General features: G+C 45.0%; 1 long non-coding RNA gene across 1 annotated transcript; it reads right to left on the reverse strand.

Moving 5' to 3' along the window:
• Nucleotides 1-5768: 5768 nt before the first annotated feature.
• On the reverse strand, nucleotides 5769-14389 carry LOC106016888 (uncharacterized). Its single transcript, XR_001189914.5, has 3 exons — nucleotides 14007-14389; nucleotides 13300-13590; nucleotides 5769-6855 (listed from the first exon to the last, which is right to left on the reverse strand). It is a non-coding gene; the product is annotated as an uncharacterized lncRNA (long non-coding RNA).
• Nucleotides 14390-15454: the final 1065 nt, after the last annotated feature.

Genomic DNA, 15454 nt, shown 5'->3' on the forward strand with positions numbered 1-15454 from the left:
GGGCAGCGCCGCCGCGCAGCGCGGTTCCCACCCCCCCCCCCGTGGGACCCCAGCGCTTCCCCGGGCCCCGCCAGCTTGTGCCCAGCTCCCCCTCTCCTGTTGCTTCAGCCGCCTCCGTCCCTATCAGCTGAATTTCCTAACTCACGGCAGCAGCCAGCACGGAGAATAATGGGATGCCACTCTCCCAGACCTTCATCCATCATAAAAAGAAAAAAATTACAATAATAAATAAATGGCCTGCCTCCTTTCTCCTCCTCTCAAAGGGCTCCCGCAGTCCACTTTCAGTAATTTCAGCAGCTACATGTGTTTGGAGGGGATGTCTTTATGGTTTTTATCCTTGAGCAACCTATCCTGGCTTTCCTATTTTTTTTTTTCCCGTTGTCTCAACTGTTTTTGAAAACATTTACACTCACAATAATAGGCAATTTTATCACAAAGATTCTAGGCATGAGAACTACTGAGTTAATTTGCTTCTGTTTATATCTGTCTCTCCAAAATGAATGGATTGCACCATTTAATGAAAATGCTGTGTTCTGAAATTCGAGCTTTAAAATTATAAAGATGTTTCTGTGCTTTATATCCATCAGCCTCTCACAGTCATTTATTTAAAAAAAAATACATTTGCCTCCAGCTTTATTTATTTTACATTACAAAATAACAAAGATGTGTGCTGGGTTAAAACTGCTCCTGAATGCTAATACATGAGAATTAAAAGGAGGGAATAATGATGGCCTAATGTCTACACTAAATTAATATATACTATAAAAGATATGATGCATACTGGGTTGGTGTTCCCAGCAGAGCCATTATTCTGGAATGGGCTAAACAAACAATGATCATCCTTTCACTGATGAGTGATGGTCTCCAGTCTGCTGCCTCCTCACCCACGGTATGCAAATGATGCTCCCTAGCTTTGATCCAGGGACACAAAACATTAGCTTAGGCACTACAGAAGTGAAATTCACCCCGAATGAGATAAAAGTCTGCGGTCCCCCATGGATAATGCACTCCCTGGTCAGGCAGGGGCATGCTTCTGCTGGTACAAAGCAAGGAGCTGCTTTAAAAAAGGAGTTAAAGGAACAAAGCCGATATGAAAGCAGGGTCAAGCCGAGCTGGTGCAGGATCTCATCTTGAGCTGACCCCTGTTTACCTGCAGAAACTTTTTGAAAGGCAGTGGCTTGTATGTAGAGGCACCAGGTATTTGCCCAGATAGATGAGCACAAAGCCTTGTGCCTCAAGCCCAAGACTGATGTTTGCAGCTTTTGGAAACTCTTGTTAGCTTTTCACGTGGGACAGATTATCACATTCCTGTCGCTTTTTTAAAGACCTTCACAGCATCTGAATTTCACTTCCGCTTTTGGTTGACAAATGGTGACTGCTTAACCCTAGCAAAGAGAAAAGACCCATCAGCTCTGTGGTAAGCAGGCTCCCAGCGTGCAAACCAGAGCTTTATTAGGCATTAACACCTCTAGGTCATAGGAAGGATCATGGTTTCCCGTCCCCCAGCATCAGCTGCACTGCAGAGGCCCGGGCAGGGCCCGCAGGCAGCTGTGAGCCCTGCAGGCAGAGGGACAGGACTGGGTTGGGGACACCCTGCTGGGGAACCCGCAGCTGCCTCCCATGTTATGAAAGTAGCATATGTATTCCAGTCACAAACCCACCTGCCACCAGCCCAATGGCTACTGCTTTCTCTCGTGGAATGGTCTCTCTCAGCTGATGGCTAAATGTGTTTGTGGTGAGCGCGTTAAAACCTCTCTTTCCACAGTGGGTCCTCAAAGCGATGAAGAACATGCTCCAGCTTTGTCCTCCACTAATGCAGAAGGAGCTGTCCCCGTCCTGCTTCCACAAGATTTGTAGAAACAGGTAGATTTTCTTGGCTGTCAAGGCTGGGTGAAATTGGGTATCAGGGTCAAAAGATGTCAGTGGGGTCAGCTAGGCAGCCTGAACACACCATCCTGTTTCCTGGGGAAACAAGGTTTAGAAAGAGTAGAAAAGCACAGAGCAATGAGATCTTCTGCAGGCAGGGCCCTAGCATCACATGGGAGGAGAAGCAGAGCTGAGAGCAAGGAAATGCCCAGCAAAGAACCAAAGAAATGCAATCATGGGAGCCGGATAGAAGCTTTGCCAGTGCCTCACAGAATAAGGCCCTTATCTAGAAAAAAGGTATGCAAATGAGTAAAGGCACGGAGCAGCAGGGTGATGAGTAAAACTAATTAGAAAATGAGGCTTGATTATTCATGGACTTGACATATCAGAGAGCAGCTAATCAAAGGAATAATACAAGTTTGCATATTCTTTGTAACATGGGCATCAAAGCCCTCAAAGCCTCTCTTCTTGTCACTATGGCATCACCACTGCTTATTCCTAAAACCAAGCACACTCGATGAGAGCGTAACGTCTCACTCTGGATCACACAATGCATCTAGGAGAGCTTGGAGTGTCCAAAAGCACATCTTTTTTTTTTCCAGCTATTGAACTCATCTAGCAGTTACCTCTCCCTATAGATCTTACCTTCATAAATACAAACATTGCTCTAAGCTCTTTGGATATATGGGGAACTGGACAGCCTTAAATTAATTATTTTTAAAAATGTAATTTATATTTTATTTTTATTAATTAATAATTAAATAAACTTTGTAGAAATCACGCTTGGGACAATGGGCTTGGTAGGAGGTACATGCATAGTATTTGCTGCATGCATGAAGCTTTTAGACGTATCTTTTTCCCAACACATGGCCTCAGAAACCATCCATCTAGGCTGCTCATTTCCACAAACCATCAATTGGAGCAGGCCAAAAGGCAGGCTGCCTTTCAAGTTTTGAGGTATAAACAGATTTTCCATTTTACACACAGGACTTAGTCCTGTGAAAGATTTCATAGGAGGACCTGATGAGGGGCTGGACATGTACCAAGCTTCCGGGCAGCAGTCAGACGCTGAAATAATCATACCACCTCATCACCACTGATTCTTATCCCAGCATGAAATTGGCTGAGAAACTGCTGAAACATCTAGTTCCCTTTTGATGAGGACAGCCTGGGACAACTCCAGGGAACGGGATCCATGGGGATGAAAGGATTCTTTCAAGTATGCCTCTGAATCAGTGGGAAAAGTGAGAAGTTGGGACGGCTGCACTACTACTCCTGCCACTGTTTACTTGTCTGAATAATTACAGTGATGGGTATATTAATTCCATCTGGCATCAGAGCCAAAGAGCAACCAGGCATTGAAAGAGATTACTGGTAGAGTTGTGTGAAGCACCCTCTTCAGAGGTGCTTATGAGCAGATTAGCAGGCATTAGAAAGGGTGTGAGCCAGCAAAGCACAGGGCTGCAGACCATATGGCCCAAGCAACATTTTGTGCCCTCTCCCATAACATATAGGGGCTGCTCTGCAATAGCAGTTTTGCCAAACACTCCTCCTTTCAAATATCCCCCCGTCCCTTCATTCATTCTCAGCATGGACTTGTGTGCGGGCACAGGGCTGCAAGAGGATGGACTGAAAATTGCACACACAAACCATGAGGTCCCCACCACCTGGTGTATAATACAAACCTGGTGGCTCTGACCTACTTCAGATCAAAACCTGCAGCATTTGCCCAGTTGAGATAGCTAAGAGTCTAACTCAGATAACATAGAGTGGTCTTCAGCAGCAGTTTCACACTGGAGAGAAAAGCTATAAAAGCACTCACATTATTTGTTGCATCTTTCTAAAACCAAGAGGGAAATCATTTTGTGTGGCTCTGAAAGGAGCAGTGGGAAAAGGGACAATATTACCGAATGTTATTTCAATAGACAGTCCTGTGTGGAGTAAATACAGTGGGATTTAGTCCAAAGGCATTCAAGAAATCTGAACAGTATATGAAATCTGTCCTTCACAGTGAAAAATATACCAATTAATTACATTGGCTTTGAAACCGTTAGTTAAAGCAGTACCACCCTTTTGCCTGGACACTCTTCAATCTAAGAGTAGTTAATATCGATTTAACTTAATTTGGAGTCATTCTGTGTACAGATTGCACCTAGGATGCAGGATAAATATTTGCTTGTTGAAACTGATGCTGCATTCAGGCAACACAGTCTTGGGGGATTAACTTGCGTGAGAGGGAATCACATGCAGAAGCAAAAAATCACAGGAAGGTCTTAAATTTCCACAGATGGGTTCTTGCAGTTACCTAATTTGCAAAATGAATGAAAAAAAAAAATAAATGAATGCAAAGTAAAAAGAATCCTGAGCATAATCAAATTTAAAAAAAAAAAAAAAAAAAAAAAAAAAAAAAAAGCTTTGGGACCAGCTTCCTACATGGAGCCTTCCAAGCAGCAGCACTGACGCATCTTCAGGGAGCGATCTCATAGTCCAGTGAAACAAAGAAATGCTCCTTTCACAGTGAGGTTTTGCAAAAGCAGATTTACCAGGGATAACAAATAAATAATTTACAATTTATGAAGATGTGAAGATAAATTTTCTTTCTTTTATTTCAAAGCTAGTTTTGCAAGTTGCAAGAGTGTGTACAGCAAACATTCCCCCCTAAATAAAAATGAGGGACAAGGCAAGACTTTCATTTTCCAGATATGTAAAAGTATTCCTAAAAAAAAAAGTCACCTTTCTCTCTGTCTTCCTCCTCTGCCATCACAAATCCACAAGGAAACAGAATATCCATGCCATATTACAATGAAACTTCTGGAATAAAATAAAAATCAATATTTAAAATCTGGATGTTACCGCACAGATTTCAGCAGACAAACTCCAGCTGGGCTGTACGCAAATACAGAACATTGAGCACAACACTGTCTTGTTGCTTCCTGAGAATGTTTAGGGTTCACAGTATTACAACACTTTGCAATAACTAAAAGGAAAAAATAAAGAAAAAAAAAAAAAAAAACAAAAAACAGGAAGCTTGAATTTATTCCTCCTGATCCCAGATTCTAGCCAGTTGGGTCAGATTGTCCCAGGGCTATGTTTTACCAGGGCTGGTCTTCTGGCTACAGCCTGTGGTTGCATTTCCAGAGGCACAAGACACTCTTTGAATCCAGGCTTTGTGGGAGACATGCTTGCTGCCAGTCCTGCATGTGCGGTAGCTGCCACTTCTCCAGATTAAAATAGTAGCAGCTATTTTAATCTGCTGTTGGAATACAGCTGAAGAAATTCCTTGCAATGACTTTCTTCTCTTCCTAGCTGACTGAGCAGCATGGCAGGGAGGGCACGTGCAGTTAGCAACCCCTGTCCAGGTCCATTCTTGCCCTGAACAAGAGTTGTATTTTGAGGAGCTGCTACAGATGGTACCTACTCTGTGCTGCAGTCACCCCTCTGGCCAGTGAGCAGTGCAGACTGCCTCCTTCTCTGTCTGAGCCTCCTGCTCAGCATTTTGAGGTAGGTTTGGGATGCTGCAGGCCCCCAGAAGGGGTGGCTGGGAACCAGCAGCAGCCCCACCACAGCTCTAGCTTTCCCTCTTCCCCCTGGTGCCAACCTGAGCAATTTGTCCTCCAGGCTGGGGGGTTGCACAACCGAGCACTTGCCATGTGGTTTGTAAAATCTCACCCAAGAAGGCTTAAATATAAGGAGCTAACAGATGACCTCTTCCTTGTCTTGGGCCTTTGTTAACTGCTAATTGATCTAATCGGGAAATAACTGGACAGAGGAGAGAGGGTTAATGCTTTTGCTCCTGCTCAGCTGTTGGTGGCAGGGTCTGCTGATGTTGCGTATGCACCATGCTGTACACAGATGCTGCATTATAGTACATTACAGTAACATGAATTACCTGTGCAAGGAAATGGTGAAGACAGCAATTATTTTATTGCATAGGACTGATTCCATTCCTTCTCCTGCCTATCTTCCCCTGTTAAGGATAAGTGACATGTATGATGCTGTGCACTAAGGGGTGTATGACAGCACCTCTCAGCATCAAAATTCAACACATCTCCTACAAGGAAATGCATCCTCCAGCTTCACGGAACTTTTATGAACCTGACTAGGTCCCAGACTATATTTTTATATAGCAGTGGTAAATTCTTGTAGTTGTTTGTGTCTGAAAATACTTGCGAACAAATTGATACACTTCTGTATACTCTTCCAGACTACCTGATTGATGACTGTTCATATTCTTAGCAGACTGATCTTGGACAGCTTCAGAATCGGGGTCTCAGTCCGTATCTAGCAAAAATCTCTTGGCTGAGGAGACTTGCCGCTGACTGTTGGATCAGCTCCACGCGCTTACGTGAGCTGAGGAGTTCCAGGAGCTCCCTCAAACTCTGAATTTTCAAAAGTTGAGGATATGACCCTGGATAAATTAATCTGCCAAAGAGCTGGGACTGCCAATTGGAGGCTGGGACACTAAACAGAACACCGTAACAAACAGAAGAAAAATAACTTATTGAAAATAGTATTTTCTTTCATGCAAAGAATCAAACTTTAAATGATCCCATCTGTCACTTTCATCTGCACCCTGTTCCATTGGCTGGATTTTGCTCATTAAGATAAATTTCAAGCCAGCAGATCATTTTTACCTTCAGGGCTTTGTTGAAATGTAGTGTTTGGGACTTCCTCCCCTCCTCCATTTTTGACAGACATGACAGAGGAATACGCATATTTCTCTTATGCTGCTTTGCAGTTGCATGAAATGGCTTTGACCTTCCAAAAGCAAAAACACCACGTTCAAATTCCTCCTCCTTTCCCCCATGGGATGAGGAGCTGGCCAAGCCCCTCCAATAAAAGTTTCCCATTCGACCTTGCATCATAAAACCCTCTTTTCTTTATTACTCCCTCTCCTCAAAGCTTCCCCAGCAAGCCTCCAGCCCTTTAAAAACTTGCGGTGGAGAGCTTCTATGTTGTGCAAATGGTTCAAATGCCTTTGTTTCTTCCCTGAAAAGACATAAAAGAGATTTGTTGGATTCCTTACCTCATAACCAAACACAACTATATACCGTGCACTTTGCATGTTACAGCTCCCCATGCTTTCCGCCCAAATGACTTATTTTACTGTAAGTGTAATTAAGCATTGGAATGGTTTCACGAGGGATGGAATAAATCATCTGCCACTTAAAGTCTTTAAATCAAGACTGGGTGTTTTCAGTGGGGTCCTGCTCCATGTCTGGAGCACACAGAGGCTCTCGCGGTGCATTTTCCTAACTGTATTTAATCACACGGTCATGGTCAGCCCGGGTATTGAGGAATTAGGGGATGGGCGGGATGGCCTTTGTCATGCAGGATGTAGGATTAGTTGGACTTAATGGTCTGTTTTGGCCTTTAAATCTATGAATAGAGGAAAAGGAAAAAGAAAAACAAAAAAAGAACAAAAGTCTCTATTATAGCCAGCATGTTTCTCCCTTCTGAACGCAGAGCCAGAGGGACTGCAGGCAGCTGGGGTTACAAATAAGTACCGGAGAAAACTAAAGCACCCCCGTGCCCAGACGTCTGCACCAACCCCCTTAAAGCCCAGGCAGCCTCATGCAGCCATACCCAGCAGCCCAAACCTGCTGGGATTTGCTGAGGTCTTACAGAAAACATGAGGCACGAGGCCATGCACAAAGCTTAACTGACTTTCACTTCTTTCCCCTCCCCCTTGATATCATTTATGTGTTTCAGAACTGTAAGTCTAATGCTTTTTCTATTCCTAAATTAAGCTAATTAAAATTTTAATCTGGTAGACATTATCTTATAGCATAATCAGAAGAGAGCTTATAGTGCAGTAGTTTGGTTGGTACCAATCCTTTTTACTTCAAATTGTGTTTCATTAATTGAACGGAGCTTAGATAGGTGCTTGTAAGGCAATAAGCTAACTATCTGTTTTCAACGAAATACTTCATTTTCCCAGGCAACTGTACCTGCTCTGACCCTGCGTGCTTTACACCAGAACAGTTTTCCCTTAGCAAAGCATAGGTGATTGCACCCATTACAACCTGGGTATTTTGGGGGCTGAGGGCACCCCTCGCATGCACCACTGTAGACTGAGTCTGTAGCAAACACTAATGATCCTCTTTGGTAAATGACAAACACAAACTCTGCCCACTGATTGGATGATAATATCTTCTTAACCACGGGTTATTGTATAATTAATTACTCCCAGAGCTTTATTAAGTCCTCAAGAATCTTTCTATAGACGAGACTGGTATTACTCTGCCATACATTTTAAAGAGATTACTGTTAATTAATTAAACTCTTCTGCATACCTAAAACTCAGCTAAACCCTCTATTGTGCCATCTGCTGTCATTTCAGACATGTAGGACTTTCAAACTCCCATAGAAATATTAACAGATTAATGATCTCTACTCAGATATAAAACAATTTCAAAAATAAAATGCCTTCCTACACTTGCAGCAGTGCCCTGCATGGAGACGGTGTCAGGAGCTGCCCAGGGCATGGCAAGAGCCCTTCCCATGGGCTGTCATCCCACTGGGAGAGAATTTCCCTCTAGGGCTAACGATCTGGTGCATTCCAAAGACACTAAATTCCCTGAAAGTGTAAATAAAACATTAAACCACAATTTATCTACTCCTGGGACTAAGGCACCCAAAACGGTTAGCATAAATCACTTGGAACATTTATGATCTACTGACAGATTTCCCTCCTAAAATTGGAGCCCGACACATGTAAATCTTCACAAACGCTCCTCCAGAGTGGAGCCACACAGCAGCAGAGCCGACACAGAGTGCTGGGCTGACATCTTTCCCATAGCCCACACTGTGCAGGTGGGGCACAAGCGATGCTTGTTGAAAGCAGAGTGCCACCCCTAGCCTTTTCACCCTGCATGGTGTCACCATCCCTGGACACAGCCACCAGATCTGCACAGGAACCTGCACAACGTCTGAGACCAACAGGGCCAACAGATGAGCTAAGGGCTCTTGTGGCTACCAAAACACAGTGAAGAGAAATGCTAGTAATGAGTCCAGCCTTCCAGTTGGCCAAGACACACTAGCTGGAGAACTTTTTGTCAGTAAACAATTTACAGAAAAAAAAAAAAAAAAAAAGTAGCTTTTTGTCAAGAACATTTCCACGCAGCAAGAATCCCTTGGATAAAAAGTGCCATTCCCCCTCCCCCCCCCCAAAGAAAACAAACTAATTCAAGCATAAACATTCTTGGTTTTCTACAAAAACATACATAAAACCTTACAAGAGTATGTGAAAGTGCTATTTGTTCATTTCTCAGGTAGCAGCTGCTTCTGAAAATATGAGTATTTTTAGCAGAAGGTTGCAATGAATGTTAAAAAAAAAAAAAAAAAAAAAAAAGGAAAAAAAAAAGAAAAAGAAAAAGAAAAATGAAAAAGAGCAGTTTCCACCCAGCTCCCCTTCAGGAGATTGTTTGGGATGAACAGTACAACACCAGCTGGTTCACACCTTGCACATTTTCAGCAGGGTCTCCTGTGCAGCAGCCACCTGTGCAGGGATGCTCAGCTGCATTTGAGATTGCAGGGATATGCTCACAGCATGGAAGCAAGCTGTAAGGCACAGCATGCCCAGAGAAAGCTTGCAGCATTGTTGGAAGCTGGGCAAGATCCAAGGAGCTCCCATCTCACCAAGCAGAGCTTGGGTGCTCACCTGCTCATTCAGATCTTGTTTGGAAATAGGCACGCTATTGCTCCACAGTTCCAAACAGATAGTGCTGAAGCAGGATCACTTTCTTAACCAATAACTCATTTCCAGAGTACTCAGTAACTCTGCACAAGGTGAGTCCCAGCAGCCCTCCCTGTTTGATTTGCACACTGGTTTTGTTCAGGATGCGGTCCCTGCATTGCCACCTCTCCAACACTGGCATTTTCCAGGCTGGCAGCCAAAGGGATGCTTAGGCAGACGTTCATGCAGACAGAAAGCTAAATCTGGTTTGTGTTACACTTGCTCCAAGAGAGGCTGGATGGAGAGCAGTGGCTTGCATGTAGGCAAGAGGTCTGAGCCAACGCATCACTCAGACGTGGAGAGTTTGTTTGCACTTTCTGGTAAATGCCTTTTTTTTTTGCAATGAGTGTACCACCATGCTTGTGGAAGGGAATGGTCTCAGCTGACACCAAACCCACCACCTTCCTGCCAGCATTGCCTCTATAGGTCGCCTCTCAGTAAGGTGCTGATGGATCTGTCTGTACATTCTTGACAGTCAATACACAACATGCATTTGTTATGAAGCAAAAGGTTCACACCCCATTGTACCACCCTTCTTGAATACGCTTTCAGGGCCACTGAAGCATGGGATCACAGCACTGCTGGTGGGGAGGGACCTCCAGAGCCTCTAATCCACCCCTCCACACCCCCAAGCAGGGCTACAGCCAGCACTAAATGAGCTTGGCCGCAGCTTTGTCTTGCCAGGGTGTGAAAACCTCCCAAGATGCAGATGCCACAACCTCAGCAGATAACCAAGGATACACCTCTATCAAAGGGAAAAAAGCCTTTCCTAACACCCAGACTGAGCCTCCTGAGCTGCTGTTGCCCCTTATAACATCATTTACCATTACCAAGAAGAGTCCAGCTCCATTTTTTCTGCGTCTTCCCCGTAGGTAGCTGTAGGCTGCTACTAACTCACCCCTTCACCTGTCTAATCGAGCCCAGCCCATCAGCCAGACCCTTGCAGGCCAGCCATCTAAGCCCCTGAACATGTCCACAGCCCTCCTCTCCAGTTAAACTGGGATCAGATAGATATGTCAGTACAGGTCTAGATCTTGCTCTGTGCTTCACAGCACAAAACCCACTCCCTTACAGGCAGCCAAGCAAGAACTATCCAAGGCCACCACCAAACGTGGCACAGGGACCTCCCACATCTTCTATGACAGCAGCTCTGAGGCATCCAAGTGAGGCAGCCATAAAATAGAGACCACTCAGTTATGATTTTCCCATTCACTGAGCTGTCTGAAAGCTGCAGCTTGGGTAGACATTAAAGTAGCTACAGCGTCCGGGGCTCAGCAGATGCTCGCTATGTGGTGGCATCCCAGCATGTCCTAAAGCATTCACAGCCTCCAGCCTGAGTAAAGTCCTCCCTACCCATTTAACTGCTTAGTTTACATGGCGAAACAGCTCTGCCAAATGTCTTTGCATCACACCAAACAAGCTTGCCTCAGATTTCAGTGTGATTTGTAATCAGTGCATCAGCCATCAGAAGTGGGTTATTAAAATATCTGTCATGATGAACAATGTAAAATAAATGCAGATAAATTGTATTACTCTGGGTCATTTAGCTTTAAGTGCAACAGTCTCTGTATTTTTTTTGCCACTTAAGCGATATGCAGCATGAAACAGCACAAATAAATACAGATGTAGAGAACATTAGATACACTTTGTAAGAGCAAATTATGCACGTTCACATTTCATTCTAGTTAGATCAAAATTAGATGGTTTTCCTCCATTATCTCAGTGGATACACTAAAAGCCAGTGATTTATGAAAGATACCGGTGTGAATGCCATTATAATTGATTAACCTAAGAGACTGGTGACCTACTTATAGGTATACAAATATGATTATAATTGTGCAGTAAGTAATTGAATGTTCTGCAGGACTTCTTTATAATGTGACTGTAATGCATAAAAACAAGAGGGAGACAAAGGGCTTCAACCCTGCGCAGTGAGCTGCAATCCTAGGAGAGGTGCTGAGAGCTTTCTGCTCCTGTTGAGGTGGATAGGTGTTGAGGCCTTGCAGAATCAACCCCCTCCTGAACAGCAGCGTTTCCCATCAATAGACTATCACTTGGACAAGAGTCTCCAGCACACTTCACAGCTGGGATAGCTTCTGGCACATTAGGCAGATCTCATCATCTGGGAGATGCTGTGCACAGACCCTTCCCAATTCACCGGTGCTGGAGCACTTTATCAAGTATTTCCTTTAGGTCGAGAAAGGGGGAGAGACAACTCCTGAAAACACACAGCTACTAAATGAAGCTGTGGGTCTGTATTTCTAAACCATTCCTTTGCAATGAAAGTCAGCACTGCTGCAGTGGGTTTGGGAATCTGCCAAACTTCGGGTCTCTACCAGCTGTGACTGAGAGCCCACTGCAGCTGCCACGTCTGCTAATGGGTACGAGCATCCGTGCTGCCTGTTTTACAGTCACAGACAGAACACAGAAAAGCACAAGAGCATCTCTCTGCCCCCATGGTTTGCCATCCACAAACAAGACAAGGGGCAACAGATTGGGACAGTCCCCATAGGCTGGCAGCTCCTGGGTTGAAGCCCAAAGACCTCACCTAAACCATGCTTATGGTCTCCCAGTACCTCAGCAACACACATACTACTAGACCATATACCAGTATCGCCCGTTGCACTGCTGCAGAAGCTTCACAGCATTGCGTGTCACACATTTTCCTGCATCTTCTACTGCCAGTCACTTCCCCTGACTTAATTTCTCTGAACTCTTCTGCATGGAGACAGGCAGCAGAGCTAACCTCTGACAATGACACACACACTAGCTCTCCGCAGAGCAAAATTCCTGATTCCTAATTTGAGTGACTAAATATACTGAAGCCCAATGATGAATTATTTAAAATCTATACAAATTTTGATGCTACGCACAGAATTAGACTCGAACACACCCCTGCAATCATGAGTCTCTCTGCCTAAAGCTCCACCATGGAAAAGCATCCATTTAAGCCCCCTGGGATAAATGATCTGTTACAGCTCCCTGGACTAGAAACCCTGGAGATGATGTGGAAGCCAGGACTTGGTAGGATGGGATTGAGTTAATTAGCACTGTGTCTGATGAGAGCCGTAACAGCATAATGAAACAAATGAATATAAGCAGTCTAAAATGACTCCAGTGTATTGATGGGTGCTTGCTGCTGGCTGTGGCATGGGTCAGGACCATGACAGTGTGTGCAGGGCAATGCATTGCTCACCCTGAAGGAGACAGGTGGGGAAGAGCGTGCTAGTAGGGTCACAGGGGGCCTGCAAGACTTTTGTGTGACAAGCTGGGGACAGACAGGTGAGAAGCATTGCTAGCAGCCCCTTGCCACCAGCGCATACCCTGCTCAGCATCAGCCCTTCTTGTGGAGAGCCAGAGCCACCAAGCCCTAAGTCCCTGTGTAGGGCCAGGTCATGTCCAGCATGCAGCTCCTGCGAAAGCAACAGTCAGGGATGCACTGTAGCACCAGGAGCACCTGGCTCCCCATAGATAACCACTGCATTGGCTGAAGGTGCCCCATTGCTGCTGAGGAGCCCTGGTAGGGTTCATAGGACCCCCACCTCCAATGCATCCTGCCCCAGCCTCTTGTTAAGTTAACACTGGCTATGACTGTGCTCTGCCCTGCAGAAGAGTAGTACATTGACTCCACTGTGAAGCACAGATTTAAGACATGTCCCAGAGAAGAGCATGCACCCCACCTCTTGAGGAGTTACCTCTAAATTGTGCACACGAGTGACTGGATGAAGATGGCTGCGCTTGAATTCTGCATCCATCCTTTCAGATGTCAACAGCCGCCGAGGGGTGACTGGCAGGTTCTGCTTTTTCTGTGCGTTTTGCATTCCTTTCCATATTCAGGTGTCTGGAAGATGAATACATCGACCACAGCAATGCTGTATTTGGGAGAGGTGTTGGCTTCTCAAGAGTAAATAGTTCAGGAGATTTTTGTCGTTGGCATGAAAATACTGACACTGCCTGCATGGATAGCTCTGTTATCATGCCTCAGGCTGGTAAAGAAAGCATAAGGAAACAGAGAAAGACACAAGTCAGACCTGTACTTTACAGCAATCAGGCTCATCCTTTTAATTTTCAACCTTCTCAAAGCCTAACTTTGACCAAAATGAATTAGTAAAGGACAGATAGAGCTGCCAAGTTGCAGTATTTTGAAGCAGAGAGATGTCTCCTAGCTTGACCAACTATTTCAGCCACCAAACATAACATACATTAAAGTAACAAAGGATTACAATGCAGAAGAGCATGCACTATTTTTAGCCCATATACAGTCCTATATCTATGTCCACCACAGGGAACTGGAGCTGTGTGCAGCTGATGTATCTAGCCCTGAGCACAGCCTATCTACCAAAAACTAGAGAGAACTGCTGGGGACAGATAGTGACTATCAGCAGAGCTAGTAAAATAATACCTGCAATTTTGCTTAAACAAGAGAAGTAGCTATAAAAAAAAAGAACACCCTGACTCTCTTTATCCTCTCTGTTTCAGACCTCTGCTCCTTCCAATTGCAACTCTGCAAATATGAGTGTAGTGACCAGCCTGATAATATGGACTGTGGGGCCAAATGAATCTCTACAGGGAGCACCTGTGCCCCTCTCATTTCCTCCACAGACAACAGCTGCTCCTCCTTCCTAAGTGCTGCTTTGAGCAACTGACCTGCAGTGAAATAATCCCAGCTTCAAGTCTGTTGCAGAAATTAAAAATGACTTGCTTTTAGTTGGATGCAAGGCTTACTAATTACCCAGCAGTATTCGGGTGGCAAGTTTGCCACATGAATAATTGCATGTCCACAAAAGTGTTCCACTGGTAGGATTATTAGCAGGAAAACAGGAATTCAGTTGAAAAGCATTAATAAACCTTGAAGACAACAGCAATTATTGTGATTGATCCACTATCCAAGTGTACACAACTCCTGCAGGATAGAGGAGCAGAAGATGTTGCACAAGAAAGCGTGTTCTGAGAGCTGGGAAGGAAGGCAGGGTTGTTGTAGAGGTCAGGGTTAAAAATTGGCACTGTCACATTCAAAGGGTTTTAAAAAAAAACAACACACATTTCTTTTCCAAAGTGGACTCAAAATTAGATCATTTTACTAGTCTGCAGCATTTGCTACTTAGGCTGTTTCTTGCTTTCCTACACTTAACATGGGCAATGGAAGCAGAAGAGGTTTGTGTGCATCACAGGGCAATTGCTGTGTCTGGTTTCCCAGGACCAGCGGAAGCTGCAATGCAGAGACTGCAGACGCCCCAAGGAATAGACTCAAATATGCCCAGTGCACTGCTGCTTCTGTCCCGGGAGAGAGATAACTACACCAAATTGCTTCCAGGGCTGAAGGAAGAAATGCCAAGAATTTCTGCCCCAGGGAGAAGAGTGAGAACCAGCCCTGCAGACCCCAAGGTCAGTGCAGGAGCTGCTCCAGGCATGGAGCAGAAGTTCCCCTGCAGCCCATGGGTCCCACATGGAGCAGATCTCCACGCTGCAGCCTGTGGGTACCACAGCAGAACAGATCTCTGCACTGCAGCCCCTCCTTTGAGGAGCAGGAGTAAGGGAGCACTTGTGGTGGCGTTTAGCTGCTCATCAGGGTGAAACCACCACATCAGGTCCCAATCCTGGACTTGGATTTCCTCCAGTGCTACACAACAGAGGGGTCTCTCTCAGCTGCCGGTGGGGGCGGCTTATGGTGCTCATCTGCCCATGCTGATGCCTCTGCCATACTCCTCCACCCAGGCCCACCACTGTGGCTGGGTGCAGCCTGTGATCCACCCCAAACTGATCTCATCACAGCATTACAGTTCATGCCAAGCTACGATATAGGGTGTTGAGCTCATTGCAGTATTTTTCCTTCTGAAAGGAAACAAAAAC

Source organism: Anas platyrhynchos, chromosome 10 (genome assembly GCF_047663525.1).
Source record: "Anas platyrhynchos isolate ZD024472 breed Pekin duck chromosome 10, IASCAAS_PekinDuck_T2T, whole genome shotgun sequence".
Lineage (NCBI taxonomy): Eukaryota > Metazoa > Chordata > Aves > Anseriformes > Anatidae > Anas > Anas platyrhynchos.